The following is a 15,762-nucleotide window of genomic DNA, read 5'->3' on the forward strand; positions in this document are numbered from 1 at the left end:
TAAACAAAAGGACTATCTGTTGTAAATGCCTGCTAAGCAGAACAGAGACCTCCGGTCCTGTTAATAAGCAGACGCCTGAATCTACTGATAAAGGGGAGAAGCAGAGGATTTATGGCTGGGACACTGATCAAACTCTACTGATAAAGGGGAGAAGTAGAGGATTTACGGCTGGGACACTGACCAAACTCTAAGGCCACACGTAAAGACTAAAAAAGGTGAAAAGTGCAAGAAGAGGAAGACTCATTTACTTCATCTTGAAGACCCCTACCTAGAGGAGGAAGACTCATTTACTTCATCTTGAGACCCCTGCCCATGACCAGAGGGGGCACTGCGCAGGCGCAGAGGACCTTCTGGCTCATTATAATACGAAGCGGGGATAGGACATGAATATGTATAGGCGTATTGTGCAACCTTATGAATATATATATAACTTTATAGAGTTTATATGAATATACATATAACTTTAGAGAATAAATGTAGAGGGAAACAACACTGAGGTACGCATGACTTTGAGGAATTATCCCCGTGCGTCTCAGCGCTGAATAAAAAGCATACCTACTTTACAACTTTTAACGAGTTGTGGAGTCAATCCGCGCATCAATATTAACACTAATACTGAGAAGGGAAATGACGGCAGTAAAACAAAAAGCGCCAAACCTACAAGCAATGCACGGTACAATCACTCACCACCTGCTGAGCAGTGCCCAGCCTAACCCAAGCAGTGCCCTAGCCCTTCTGGGTAACTGCCCCCAGTTTATATACTAGGCATGACATGCTGTGGTATGGAATACCCATTTGGACTGTGTGGGTCAAGTGTCCTGTCGGCTTCTTATGGCCCTCACTGGCAGAGCATGAGACTGAGAAGTCCTTGATCAGGGTAAGTGCTATTGAGCAACAACTGAAAACATTGGTGTTATCAGTGTTGTTTTCAGATTAAAAGTCAAAACACAGCACTGCACCAGCTACTAGGAAGAATATTAACTATCCCAGCTGGAACCAGGACAAGGGCTTCACTTTGAGATTTAATGTTTGGCAACAGTTGTAAGCTTATGTTGTAGTAAGCTTTCAGACACACATTTGCATGTTTTGGGATTTGCAGACAAAAGTGGAGAGGGTGAACCAGTGGCTCCCTCGTCTACACTCACAGGCTCCATGAGTACCGGGGAGTTCTCGTGAGGTCTAAACGCAGTTCTGTATGAAACTTTGGGAGCTCTGGAGGTCATTGCGAAAGCACATGGCCCCTTTGTGGATGGATACTGTGGCTTCCAAGGGGATAGAATCCTTATGGAATCTGATCAGTGAGAAAGGAAGACGTTTCTGATTAATGAACTAGAGAAAGTGTAAGAGAAAATGAGTTGAATTTCCTGAGACCTGAGAAGCAGGGTATTATTCACCATATATGTTCCTCTTTTGACTTTCCAAACTTAAGATTACTTGATTCAGTATTGCAGATTTCTCCTGCTTTCTTTGTAACTAAATGCATTTGGTGAAATAGAATGAAACAGGAATTTAAAAACATAAAATAAAAAAAGGCTAGATTTCTCCTCTCAATAGTGCTATTAGCACTTGTAAGATATTTGGATGATTTCTGAAGCTTAAACTATAGATCTTATTGTATGCTTTAAATACTGGACATTTTAATGGCTCATTAAGCTATTATATGTACGAAAAATAAGGGTTGCATTATTCTCAGTTAACGTAATGCAGTTTCAGAGACAAATACATATTATAGTATTCAATATAATGAACTCAGCAGGGTCTCCTCCCCTTTGCTGAGGTTAATTCACACACAGAAAAGGAATTGTTAGGTATTTTATTCTGCCCCAGCTATATTAGAGACTCAGAGAGAGTTAAAGACAGCATAGCTGACTACATTATCACCAACCATCACCACTGGCACATTTGCATCACTGAGTGTCAAACCCATGTTTTACCAGAGCACATGAGACTCTTTTTTGGAAGAAGAATGGTAACTTGGCATGCTGTATAGCGCTAACCATACACCACCTTGCTACTGGAAGCAAATTCTTTTTGTGTTTTGGCTTTACTACATGTCTCTTGTTTTAACCAGGGACATGCTGTTGTAGCCCACGTGCCAGACTCCTGATGAAGTTAAATGGAATTCTCATTGACTAAGATTAAGGCATTTGTATCAAGCAATTTTGTGGTGTTTACAGGCTTTAATGAATATACATGATGTTTATGGATTAAATTTTATGTAAATTAAAATTGCCTGATAAAGATATGTAGAATGAGTCCCTGAATTACTGGCCAGATAGTGATGTCTCTCGTACAATGAGTAATGACTGACATTTGACACTGTCTTCTGTGGAATTATCCCTGAGATACACAATTTCAGCGTGGGTAACTACATTTCCATGAAATTATTATTAGAGGCCTTTCTGATACTTTGCTGGTTTAGAAGCAATAATTTATTTATGTGTTTATTTCTTTTGCTTAGTGAACTAGGCACTAGGAACTGAAATCGTTGAAACTGTTCCGAATGTGAAAATAAGGTCTTGGAAATATGATTCTCTGGCTCTACTGATTAGCTGAACAGTGTATGTGTTTAGCAGACTGAGGAAAACAGAATGGACTTGCAACAATTTTAAATATTGTGAAAATAGTAAAAAGAGACATGCATATGTATATGTAAAAGTAACAGAGCAGATGAGTTGTAGTTAATGAAAAGAACTCAGAAAATTTGAGATACAGATGAGTGGGTGAAAAATAATCTGGTGATGTTATCAATGTAAGCTTCCAAATGAAAGGGGAATCATTTACTGTTGTTTAAAAGTGGGAGGTTGGTAGACTTCATTGGATTTCTAACACTTTGTTCTAAATAGCTATTGTGACAGGCAGTACACATATGAATGTCAAATTCATTTGCAATATTAATACACTCCTGGAATTACAACTTTACCTATTCAGAGCTCTGGATACATTCTGACAGTCCGTGGGATTTAATTCTGCAGAAGTCGTGGTTTGAATTTCTAAGGTTAACAAGACATGTTGATTATCCAAATATCACTTTCACTGTTAACTGTGGGGAAACACCTGACACTTGTTTAACAGGAGGCAGAGGTAACTGCATATTTATGCAGTGGTGCATCTTTAAATCCTTTTTTAATTCTTTCATTTCCATGGGTGAGAATTAGAGCTCAGACATGAAAACAGTAGCTGCTCTTTTCTGTTACTGTTGAACACTACAGAATTGATTTTTTTTTTTTTTTTAATGAACTGAGCTTTTTATTTCTTTTGATTGCTGGGAATCTTATTTTATCCTCTACAAGAAATGTGGGTAACTTCTGATTTAGTTTTGAAATATTTCATAGAAAAATTAGAGCTTTTCTCCAGTCTTTACAAGGTAAACATACTTGTGGAACTTGTTTGAAGTGATTAAATAGGACTTGCTTATATGATCCTAATGAGAAGAGGGGTCAGGCGAGCAATAATGGGTAATAATTAAAGCAGTAGTTCTACTGTTGCTGCCATAAGAAGCTTCTTGTTTTGGAGATGTCACATTTCATGCCAGAATGAAATTATTCTAGTTTATGTATGCTTTAATTTGCTGGCAGATATATAAGCCTTACGGCAATCACAGTGATGTGCAGATGTTAATACTTCAATTTTTCTGTGTGCATTGAAAACGATGTCCTGGTATACAACTTCTTTCAGTTCAACTATGAATTAGTGCTGTGAGAACTGAGAGATCCTGCTTTCTGCTGTGCCTCGGTGAAAGGAGAAATCTCTTTAGATTGCAACTATATCGTAGCACATATGTGAAGTATTGCAGGATTTTGGTTTGTAGGCTATTGTGTGAAGACAGTGCCAGATTCCATATGTGCTGTTGTGTGTGTATGGGTGTTTGTATGTATGTGGAGTCACTCGCTGAAGTGGTCATCAGACTTGCTGCTGGAAGATGAGTCGCAAATATAAGATGTTTCTATTGGGTAGCATCCTAAGGAGGGACTGGAGAACTGAAGACCCAGTTCCTATATAGGAATGGTGCAATTATGCCCGCTTCTTTATGTATTTTAATGAAATCATTAAACCAACTACAGTAAAAGATTAAAATGGAAAAGGTGGTAAATACAGGCAGTTCCTTGAGTGGCTGAGCTGATGAATTCTGCTTCTTTGTGGATCTGGGTTTTGTGGTTGAGTGCCATAGTGTTTAATAAGATAGAAACATTTCCTGCAGTTGAGGCATTCATAATGGCTCTTTTTGCTGTGGATTATCCAGAGTCTAATCAGAGTAAAGTTCACTTTGAATCCTTTTCCTTAATGAATGCACTAAGTTGTAATAATCTCTTAAGAAGCTTTTTTTCACTTTAATAGCATTAGTATGGATATTGTACTGATACTTCACAGTAGACAGCTCATCTCATGCCATCTAGTAGAAAAAATTGATATGGGAATAGATTATGATGAATAACTGCAAATTGCCATTTGAAAATTAGCATGAGAGAGCAAATCATAAAAATGGATTTCTTTTGTGAAGTAAACCAATAATTTCATTAGTAGTGAGTAGTAGCATAACTCAACCTGTTTTTTTTTTTTGTGCAGTAGGAATACCTAAATGGTAATTTAGTAGATACTAGCAATAAATTGTTGCTGTGCTGATTTTCAGTGTGGGAAGGATGATGATCTGTAGAAAATATGAGGATGAACAGAGAGAAGTAACAAAATAAATAATGATTATTTATTATAATTTAAAAAATGTATTCTTTTTGTCTCTGTTCAGGGTTGGTTTGGCTTTTACTTTCTGCAGATAAGATGTATTTCATAGTTCTAGTAGTTCAGCAAGATTAATGCTTTTTAAGATACAGATTAATGCATTTGAAGGCACATTGGTGATTAACAAATATTTTTGTTTCTCTGGCCTTTCTCCTTGTGGTTGTGTCTTCATTAGGGAAAAGAAAATATGTGTTTAACTGTATCTTAGTTCACCTGTAGCAACTAATGCCAGATAAAACCCTCCTTAAGACAAAGTTGGTTTGTAGTTTTAAACCAAGTTAGCAGCTTTGAGTAAACTCTGAGCCTTCTGATGTTCTTGGCTAACAAAACTGCAGTCTGTATTTTCTCTTTGTCTGATTAATAGTGTCTATTTTTGACCCTATCAAGTGTCAGTAAGTTTGGGTGTCTAAACAGCCAAAGTCCTCTGATAAATTTCTATATGTCAGTAATGCAGTTATTTTATATTTGCATATTAGTATGCAAACACAACTATGATTCTATGGTTTTATTCCATTAACAGTGGACATCCCAGGGCCCATTGAGCTCTCCTGCATGGTAGCAGGCTGCACACCAGGACCTCATCTTGAGTTGGAATGCCTCTCAAGGTTACTCCTTGACATTGATTCCTTGCTGCAACAGATTCTCAGTAAGTGATTAATGTCATGCTAAACTTTGAAATCTTATCTAAGTGCTATAAAGGATTGATTGCTCAAATATAATCCTTTATATGTAAACTGTTGACCAAGTCTGGGACTAAACCTGGACCTGAATGCACCTAGACACCTCTCTGAGGAGTTTAGAAAGCAAGGGGGCTCTTTCTGGACCTCATGACTCAACAGGAGGGTCTCCCTGACAGTTTTGTTTGACCCTGCCCTCTATGCAGTGAATAATCATCAAGTGTACCTTGCATTCCAATCTTGCTAAACCACTGTTGTATTTACTCTCAAACTTTGTTAAATTGCTGTTTTATATCATAGAATCTTAGAATAGTTAGGGTTGGAAAGGACCTTAAGATCATCTGGTTCCAACCCCCCTGCCCTGGGCAGGAGCACCTCACACTAAAACTGTGTCACCCAAGGCTTTGTTCACCCTGGCCTTGTAATAAACATATTGCTACTACTCTCTTATAAATGAAGTGAGTTACTCCATCTGTGGCAAGAGTTCAACTTTGAATCATCTAGGTACTCAAAACTTCCATTAAGTCAGATTCTCAGCTTCATTGTCTCATAGTGCCTAGGATTTTACTAACAGTAGAAAAGTCCTGATGTGGATAAGGCAGCTATAGTTTTCATAGAGTCATTATGATTGGATTTCATGTCAATCAGGGCTTCTTGTATAATGTTCGTTATCTACAGACAATGGTTTTGGCAGGACTGAGTAGAATTATCTGTTTTTAAAAGCAAGCAAATGTTTTTAATTGGAAAATGTCCAAATGCCAGGTCTGTGCTGGAGGTCAAGCTCTGCTTCCCTCTGGTTGAGGCACCACACTGCAGATTTCTGGTTACAGGATCCAAGTGAGGGCCATGTCCCCTTAGGTAATCCGTGAGGACAAAAGAATAGGCTCAGCCCCTTCCTACCCAGCCAACAGCCAGGTAAGTCCTTGAAGGAAGAGCATTAATTGAGGAGAAGCTCTGATGCCTGACCTATGGGCTTTTGGTGACCATGTTGAAGTTCTCATTTTTTGTTCCAGTGCAGAAGAAAAACGTGAGTGAAAACCTTTGTGTTTCTTGCTAGATACAATTATGATTTTGATCAGTGTTTTCATCATGAACTGATGAAGTGAAAATAACTCCACATTTTACAATTTTGTATCATTTCAGTGTACAACAGAGGACAAAATAGTGCTGAAATATTGGTAGGTGGCTGCTTACTTACATGAAACTGACTGGAAAATTCAGTACCTATTTATGAAGGCAATTTCAGTAGTAGATTCTGTGGTGCCTGTTGATTAAGTCTACTGATATTTCAGTGCATGGATGAAAACCTGTAGCTACTGAAAGTGCTGTTTGAAAGGTAATTTGAGTTATTTTACTGGGGGAAAGTTTATTGGCTGACAGTCTAAAAATGAGTCAGCTCTATTCAACTGGTCTGAAATGCATCCATTAAAAGTTGATAGTTCATTTGGAGAAAGTCACAGTTTAGAGAGTTAAGTTTGCAAGCTCTTTTCAGAAGACCAGGGACTGGAAACTGACTTGCAGTCACAAGAGATAAGTCACGATTATTTTTTGTATCACCATTTGTTTATGCAGGCAGTTGAGGACTGTGGTCCTCAGAAGGACTTCAGGAGGTATGCTGAAATCTTGAAAAAACACCCAACCCACTACATAATACAATGTAGTTGAATTCCCCCCCCCCCAGTTTCTATCTTTCTTTAAGATGGAAGAATGAATATGGGCTTCTAGAGACTGAAAAATGATCTGAACAGATTTTACTCTTTGTAAGTAAACCTTTTAGTTTTTTCTACGGTCAGTGAAAATTTGCATTCAGAGAGTCAGAAGGAGCATTATTTAAGCCTATACAGTAAATTAAGGTATAACTTAATCATATCCTGACTATTTAGGTTGTTTTCTTTCCTAATCTTTTTATTAGAAATGCTTTTTTTCCTCTGAATAGATTAGGGAGGGGTTCTTCTATGCTGACCTACTTGCCTCTCAGTACTTTGTCATTACGATCATTCTGACTTGCTTGATTCTTGGTCTGCCAGGAATATTTATTTCTGTAGGACCTAATCTAACCCATGTAACACATTTGCAGCTTTGAATAAAATAGTTTGTCTGCTTTCTAGCTGCATTTGTATTCAGCCACAAGTCAGACTGCACCAATAAAACAGAGATTTTCTGTATTTTATTTTCTTGCTGGCATCTAGTCCAGTCCCTTCTTAGGCTGCTATGGAGTTGGGATGAGATGCAGGGGTGCTAGATTTTTTTTTTTTTTTAAATGAGCTCCATGAGAAAGAATAGAGGGTGAGGAGAAGACGGGAAAGGATGAAATAGCTAGAACAGAAAGATCTCATCTTATGGCATGGTCTAAGAGATTTTTAGTGGTGTTTGAACTACGGTGGTGTATCCTGGTTCCTTTCACTCTTAGACTCAGTGATTCTGAGTCTGTTTCTCCTGTGTGGCTTAGTCCCCTTTCTATGCAGGCAAAATTTGGAGGTCAGAGGAGTTACGCAAGGCCCAGATCTTGTTGCAGGATGGGGGCAGCTGGAATGTGCATCTAGAATTGCAGTTTTGGAGATACTTTTGGGTACCATGGATTGATGTGTGCAGTGCAGACTGCTTAGTTACTGAATAGTATATAAACCTAAAAATCCTTTCTTTTAAATGCAATTGTTCAGATCAATGCTAAGCAGAAGAGATGGGGAGAAGCACTAAGATGGATGTGGGTTTTGTTTTTAAGGAAAGAGGAGGTTGGGAATGTGTTGAACAGGAAGATGGAATGAATTTAGATTTCTGTACAGTGCTATTCAGAGGGGGATCCCTTAGATTAAAAGTTGAAAGGGGTGAAATTCTGTGCAGTGAACAGTGTCTTGAGGTATGTATAGCACAGTGGGATTGTGAAGCTAAAATGTGACCCTAAGCTCTGAGAAATAACTATAATCAATCAGCATGTTCACCAAAGTGCCAAGTTTGGTCCTCCATTTTTATTTCATTGTAATACTGTTCAGATGTAGAATTTAAAAAATAGCTTTCTAATTTGAAGATGAGGAAATGATTTACTTATTTTCTGAAAGGCAGAGCTATTCTATTATAGTTGCATTTGCAGTGAAACTTTGCCTGTAAAAAATACTAGTTACTTCCATGACTTATCTTGAAGGAGGAAAATAATTCCCAGTACAACTTACATTTTCTCACACAGTTTTTGGTCTATAAAAAAATTGGTCCACTTTAGGCAAAAAGGTGCTGGGGTCCAAGCTAGGTTGTTGCTTAACAGTAAGTTGAACAAGAGGTTGATTTATCCATCACCTCTGAATATCAGTCTGAGGTATCTAGGCCTGACTATCCAAAAAAAGATTGCTAAATCTTTCCATGCTTCTGCTTCTCATCCTGCAGGCAATAATGTTTACTCACCATTACAAAGCCATTTGAGGTCTTGTATCTGTGACAGTGCGAGTAGTAATTAGCAGTAATGCTGAACAGAGAGGAAAAAAAAAAGGCTTAGGAGCACTGTGTTTCAATTTTTTTTTTTAAAATAATGGATTCTGACTTTATTTGCATAGCCAAATGATTTATTTCTGTACACAGTCTGCCAGATATCCCGGTTTAATATTGTCAAGTAATGAAATCTAAAGACACCGTGGATTATTGTTTTGGTATATATGCAATGTTCAATGTAAAGTGGTTTCATGCAGAGAACTGAAATGAGACACAGATGATTCATTTACACATTTATTTACTATCCTGCTTATTCTACCAGACTGAAATGGAGAACAATGCATTCATTTTACAGACATTTGACATAAATTAAACAGATATTTTGATGTTGAACGATTGTACAGACTACAACATGCATATTAATATGTAGATTGGTGCAGAAATATTTAGTTGATCAGCAAAATCTAGTATGACAAAAATAATCACATTTTCTTTTTTATGAAGTTAAAATGCAGCTGATATGGAGACATTGATACAAATACCACTAAATGTGAGAAGTTATTGGTCTAATGGAATCAGATGGTTAGCTGAAAAAAAGAGCTATTGTCAAACAGTCTACAAAAAGAAATTAAATCAAAATGTTTCTAACAAATACAATAATAATGAAAAAAAAAAACAAACCATGTTTGATGCAATTACCATTGCAAAATGCCCTATTATTCCCCTGCCCCACCCCCAAATACAAACAATGCATGAAGCAAAAGCAGCAAATTCTCCCACAAAATGTCTGGGGCATTTTGTAAAGGCAGATGAATGAGATTAGACAAGACGTATCACATATGCTTTTATCTCCTAGTGACAGTTCTTTTAAAGAAAGATATGTTGTTAATATAGCGATTTATGATGAAATGTTGCTAATTCTGTAAAACTGAACAGTAGTGAAGACACTGCTATCACGCCAAGAGAACTTGAAAAAATACTGTTGTGCTTTTTTTGTTTGCAGCATTCAGAGCATTCACAGAGGAATACAAAGTAAAGTTCATTAAACTCAATAAAACTAATAATAGTCATGCTACCGTATCTATGAAACTAACACAGTAATAACATATAAACATGAATTAGTACGTATTTTTAGTTGATATTTACAGTGATCTTAAAGCAACAGGCTATGTATTCAGCTCTCAGGTTCTTTGTACACTAATCCCTTCATGATTCAGTTTATCAGCATGGCTCCTTTGACTTCTGAAAGAGTTATATAGTTAAAACTCTGCATAACTCTTTGAAAATTTAGAGGTATAAATCCAGAACTCCACATCCTTGCAGAAGTACCCGTGATTGTCCCCAACAGTGGTTTTTTCTTTTTTTCATTTTGTATACATGTTAGAAACAGCTCCTTTTGCCTAAAGTTGTAATATATTGCTCCATCCTTCAGCTTTACACATGCAGAATTCCCACTGGCGTTCTGCTTAAGGACTTCAGGAACAGGCATGAATGTTTTGTATTCTGAACCTCCACTGAGAGATGCTATCTGAGCAAACTTAGAGCAAAAATACCAGTATAAGACATATGTCCTTCACCTTGAAATCGTTCAAAAAAGTAATACAAGGAATAGGCTTTTTGTTTCTTGCATTAGCTTTTACAAGATATGTCCTAGACATCAGAGCAACTAAGCACATGATCAAAACCCTTTTAGCCTCCTGTTTTAATAAATTTTAACTGATAATCCAAATGGAAAGATATCTAGACATGGTAGATCAGCACAAAATACTCAAGCTGGGCTTCTGATCCTTCGTCATTGCTTACTCATTTGCACAGCCATTTGCTTTTATTCATGCCAGTATAAACTAAGAGTTGCTGTTAAGTGAAATAGACCTACTTCTAGTTAGTTTAGTTGTTCCCCTGATTTAATGATTTTAGAGTGAGAGTTGATTTAATGCTGTCTGTAATGTCTTAATCAAATGTAGCACCAACTTTAGAGTAAATTGACTACAGAAGTATGCAGTATTTAAGAGTGTGTTCCAAACTGCAAATCACAAGTATCCAGGGGTGATCAAGAATTTACTGTTTAAATGATTGCACCTGGGTTAAGTTGGAGAACACACAGGGAAAAATTTCATCTTTGGCTATATATTGCTCTTTCTATGCAGTACCACTGATGACAGTGACAAAATTTCTTTGAGTAAGGGTTTTAACTAACACTACACGGACTGGAGGTAATAACCATGGTAGAGACAATTTATGTCTACATTAGCAAGTAGTACAAAACAATAGAAGTAGATTTGTTAAGGAAAACAGTTTGTGCTGATAATTTACACTATGTTTACCTGGGATACTATTTTGGACTTGCTCTAGTCTGGTACCAAGGCCTGAATATTTCATACTGCTTGCAGCACAAGAGATGCCCTCATTGAACACGTTACTGGTTCAGCTTTACCTAAAAGTAATCCAGTTTGCATGGTCCAGGATTGCTCTGTGATGTGAACCACAGCACGAGAAGCGGGGATAGCTGAGAGATTCACATCAAGAGAGCTTTCTTGGTTTCGATTAAGATACCAGTGTAAACACATCCATAAACTTCCACATTTAGAGGTGTACATTACTCCTGCTGATGTTACATATTTATTTAAACACTTATTTGATGTAAAAAAAATTACCAATGAAATTAATTACCCAGACTGCTCTTAGATTCAGGGTTTGCATTAACCACAGGATTACAGTCAATTAAGTTAATGACATATCACCATTCTGTTTGGTTCATAGGTATAATTAGGATAATCTTATATTTTTGAATTAAATATTAGCTAATATCATATTCTTTAGCTACCTTTAATTAAAAAGAAGCAATAATATTTGTGTACTTCTTCCTTGTTCTGCAATGGGATCCATCTGGAGGTGTCATAAAAGAAAATTGAATAGCAATCAATAGTAATATAGGACTAAAAGGTATCACTGCTGTTTTGGAAGAAATTTCTACTGCAGTAAAGGTTAATACTTCTTAAATATCGTAACACAACGTTTCAAAAAATATTATTTAAACCTGCAACAGAACAAACACAAAGGCAAGTCTGTTACTCCACCTGCAGGTGTCACATGGTGTATGATTACTGAACAAGAAACTATCACAGGATGCAGACAATTTTATCTGCCTGCCTGTTGTCTAACCTTTCTTCATTAAGGAAACCAATAGAGTAGCAGCAAAGGATTTGGCTCCCAGAACACCTGATCTGTTTCAAAATATTAAAGCATTTCAGCTGGAGTTTAAACTGAGTACCACTACTAAAAACATATTGGACAAGAGACAAATAGTCACACTTAATCTGACGACTGTCTTAATAGCATATAACGGTCCACTGCTTTTACAAAAGCTCTTACAAAAACACTGAACAAATAATACATTGGAACATCTTGCAGGTTGAGGGGGACACTGGAGGAGTCAGAGGGTTTTAAGACTAGAAAATGTGTGAAGCTATGAGATGGTATGGCTTCAATGGTAACAGAGAGAAAGGACACTCAGTTCTTCTTGCTCCTTGGTTAAAATGCAGTAGAGTCCTTCTGGCCATTTGCACGAGACTGCCAAAACGCTTTCCTGATAAACAAGACACATCTATCATCTTATTCAGTGGGTTGTTTTCTAACTGCTTCCAAGAACAAGAGAAGGTTGGTGTTTAAAGGGCAATGGGAAGAGATCCAAAGGTCAACAAAGGCAATAACATACAGTATCTTCTTTTTCAGGAAAGTCTTCCAAAAAATGATCACAGATCAGGTGTTTATGTAGCAGACGAGTGGGACATAACATCACTGAAAACCTCAGTACAGACATGTTGGTTCTTGGATGAAAATTAAGATGTTGTGCAACTGGAATGAAATCTTTTGCTACTGGCATTTTTACCTCATTAAGTGTGAAAATGAACTAGTTTATATATGTTTTATTGTATCTCTTGTTATATAGTATATTAAACCATGCCTTGTTTACTTACAGCTTCCTTTCTTCCCCCTTTGCTGTATTTGCATTTCTTGCTTGATCTGTGCTGGCTACTTATTTTTTCAAAAAACCCCAAACATATTTCTTCCATTTTTTTGCTTTTAAAATATGTTTTGCATGACCAAAATATTAAACTTTATTTTCTACCCAAATCATTAATAAAATACGTGAATGAAGAAAACCAGTTGGGTAGGCCCTGGACATTTTCACCAGGCTGATTGTATTTGCAATAGGTCTTAAAAAAAGACAACTGGCTTTTGTACTTTTATGTTTTAGGCAAAAATACAACTTTCTGTGCACACTTTTGGTTATGTAATATTATGCCAAAAAGCTCTTCAAGTCAGTTGCTCTAGTGTTAGATCAGATATCAGCTCTCTAATGTTTGAATTTTGAGACCAATTTTGAAGTGAGAATGCAGTGCACTCGATTGCTGCATTAGCACAGATGCTCCTATGTTCTATACAGTGAAGCATTAAAAGGCCTTTTGTGTTTTTCTTTAAAAAAGTGTATTTTATATAAATTCTGTAGTGCAATAACTTCCTACACCATGTTACATTCTTTACGTTATATGCTTCCCCTGTAAACATCTTTTCCGTACGAACTTCCTTTGCAGTTTGTGCGATATATTATTCCCCCCACCCTAAGTTTGGATTAATGTGACTATTTACTCAAAAAATTGTCTGGATTACTCTCTGAACGTCTTTTAAATGTGTACATTTGGTTTCATCATTGAAAAGGAATTAAAACTTTGATTCAGGATTCTGCAGTTAGTATAAAATATAAAAAATAGATTGATTGCAAAGCTATTTATCTCCCTGAACAATCTTCATTTTCCAGTGATACAAAGAGTCAGACCCCTTTCAGGTGCACAGGGGACTCCCTTCATCCTAGAACTCCTTAAGTTGTTTTGACATTCCACAACTGCTGGAGATTGACTCCCAGAATTCAAACCCAACCCTCCCCTTACCATGGTGAATGGGTAAAAAGTCTGAAATGGCTTCAAATTTTTAGAAAACCAGAAAAATATACACAGGTAATTTTGCATCATTTGCCACAGAACAATTCACGATGAAGTGATCCTGGACTGCACTTCTTACACCTGCTGTACTGGGATGAAAGCTAGATCCAGTCCTGCAACTGCTCAAGTAAATGTTTTAATCAGAAATTATACATGAGCTGGGTATTCAGGAGTGGATCCTGTGTATGCAGTCAGGACTGGAAAACCAAATGTCTAAATCTGTGCTTCTGGAAATAATATTCAGTATAGTCAAAAGCATATTATGAAATCATACCAAAAACACTTCTAAAGCTTGATCCTTTTTTCCCCCCAATTTCAAAAAAATACAACATCTGTTAATAAAGGGAATTGCATTTCTTTTGCTTGTGTAATTTCCAAATAAATGTGCTTCTCTGACAACATTTTAAATATGACAGTCAGTAAGGGCCTGGTCTTCTCATTTATATAGTTAAAGCTCCTGTTGATTTTTATCGAGAGAGACTCTTGCCATCCTCATTTATATTTCAGTCAGTCCCTTTTTCCATCCGACTCCCATTGACTTTGGAAAAATTCATCTGCACAAGTACTGAGGCCTTGAATTTACCACTATTGAAATTTTACCAGTTCTAATAGCACAAAATCATGTTTGCGTAAAGTTTAGTTCAGGAGATCTTAAGGAATCAAATCTCTGCTCCTGAAATACATTCCCTATGGTTGGACTCCTCCGCTTCCACCAAGTGGCACAGATCTGAGGGGTTTTTCCAAAGTGTAAGGGTCACCTTGGACAAAAAGCATAAAGAACATGACACAGACCTCAGTCTTGCCAGAACAGCATCATTTTCTTGAATGGGATTTATCTGTGGATCCAGAGTATGGGATCGGTCTCATTTGGACTTAATTTGATCTTCATTAGTTCACTAGGATATAAAGGCAGATCGAACAGGCCCATGTGATTTCATAAAACTGCACACAGAAAATACAGACCAACACTTTAGGCATATAAAAATTGACTGGCATTTAGTTTTAGTCACGGAAAATATCTAGTAACTAAAAAATAAAAAAAAAATACAGATTAATGACTACAAAATAGTCAAGAGCTAAGTTTTGGAACAGTTGAGATACAACATGATTGAAAAATGTTAAGCAGAATGCCATATAAATAGGTAAAACTGAATGCAGCAACAAGTTGCAATGAATTTCAACTAATGACAAAAAAAAAAAAGTCACTTTTATTTTGAGAATTAATGACCAGACATTGTTTGGATAAAAACGTTTTTCAAATGACTGAAGAGATGCTTCAGCATTGTCTTGTTACGGAAATCAGAAAACTTATGGAAATGCAGAAAACTTTATGGTTTGGTTTTTTTTTTAACCAAAGGATTGTGCTGTTCTCATTGACTGGCCCAGCCACCAGAATCCATAGTTAAAGGCTTTTCAAACTTGCCTTTTCTCCATGGGGCAGGCTTGAGGTCTGTGGCATCAGCCCAGCCATTTCAAGCAGAGGGCAATGTTGCAACAAAAATGCTTGCTCTTTCACATTAAATACATTAAGTGCTTGCTTTTTTACCCATTTAAGTGACAGAAAATAACATACAAGTAAAAATTAACCTAGGTCCCCTATGGGAAGTAAAAGCCTGCTATTACAAACCATGTGTTGGCTGGTCTAAAGTGCTTTTAAGGCTTCCATTCTTGCTGTGTCAGTGTGCAATCCTTGCTGTTACAGTGCTGACCTGGAAGAAGCATTCACTCACTCCCTTTTGTGCATGAGGAAGTGAGAAGGCCGATCTCTGGCAATAGGCCTGTGGAGCAGTGGGGAGCTGATGCTAGAATTTCTAAACACCTCCTCAGAATTTTAACTGCTGGACCCTCTAGCTGTTAGCTTCAAGGCTGGACTGCTGCTCCTACAAACTGTTGTAAGGGAGAATCCAATTTCAGCAGAAATAAGTGGACCG

Source organism: Pezoporus flaviventris, unplaced genomic scaffold (assembly GCF_033815535.1).
Source record: "Pezoporus flaviventris isolate CSIRO_AGI_PZ_B2104156 unplaced genomic scaffold, CSIRO_AGI_Pfla_v1 ptg000007l, whole genome shotgun sequence".
NCBI lineage: Eukaryota > Metazoa > Chordata > Aves > Psittaciformes > Psittacidae > Pezoporus > Pezoporus flaviventris.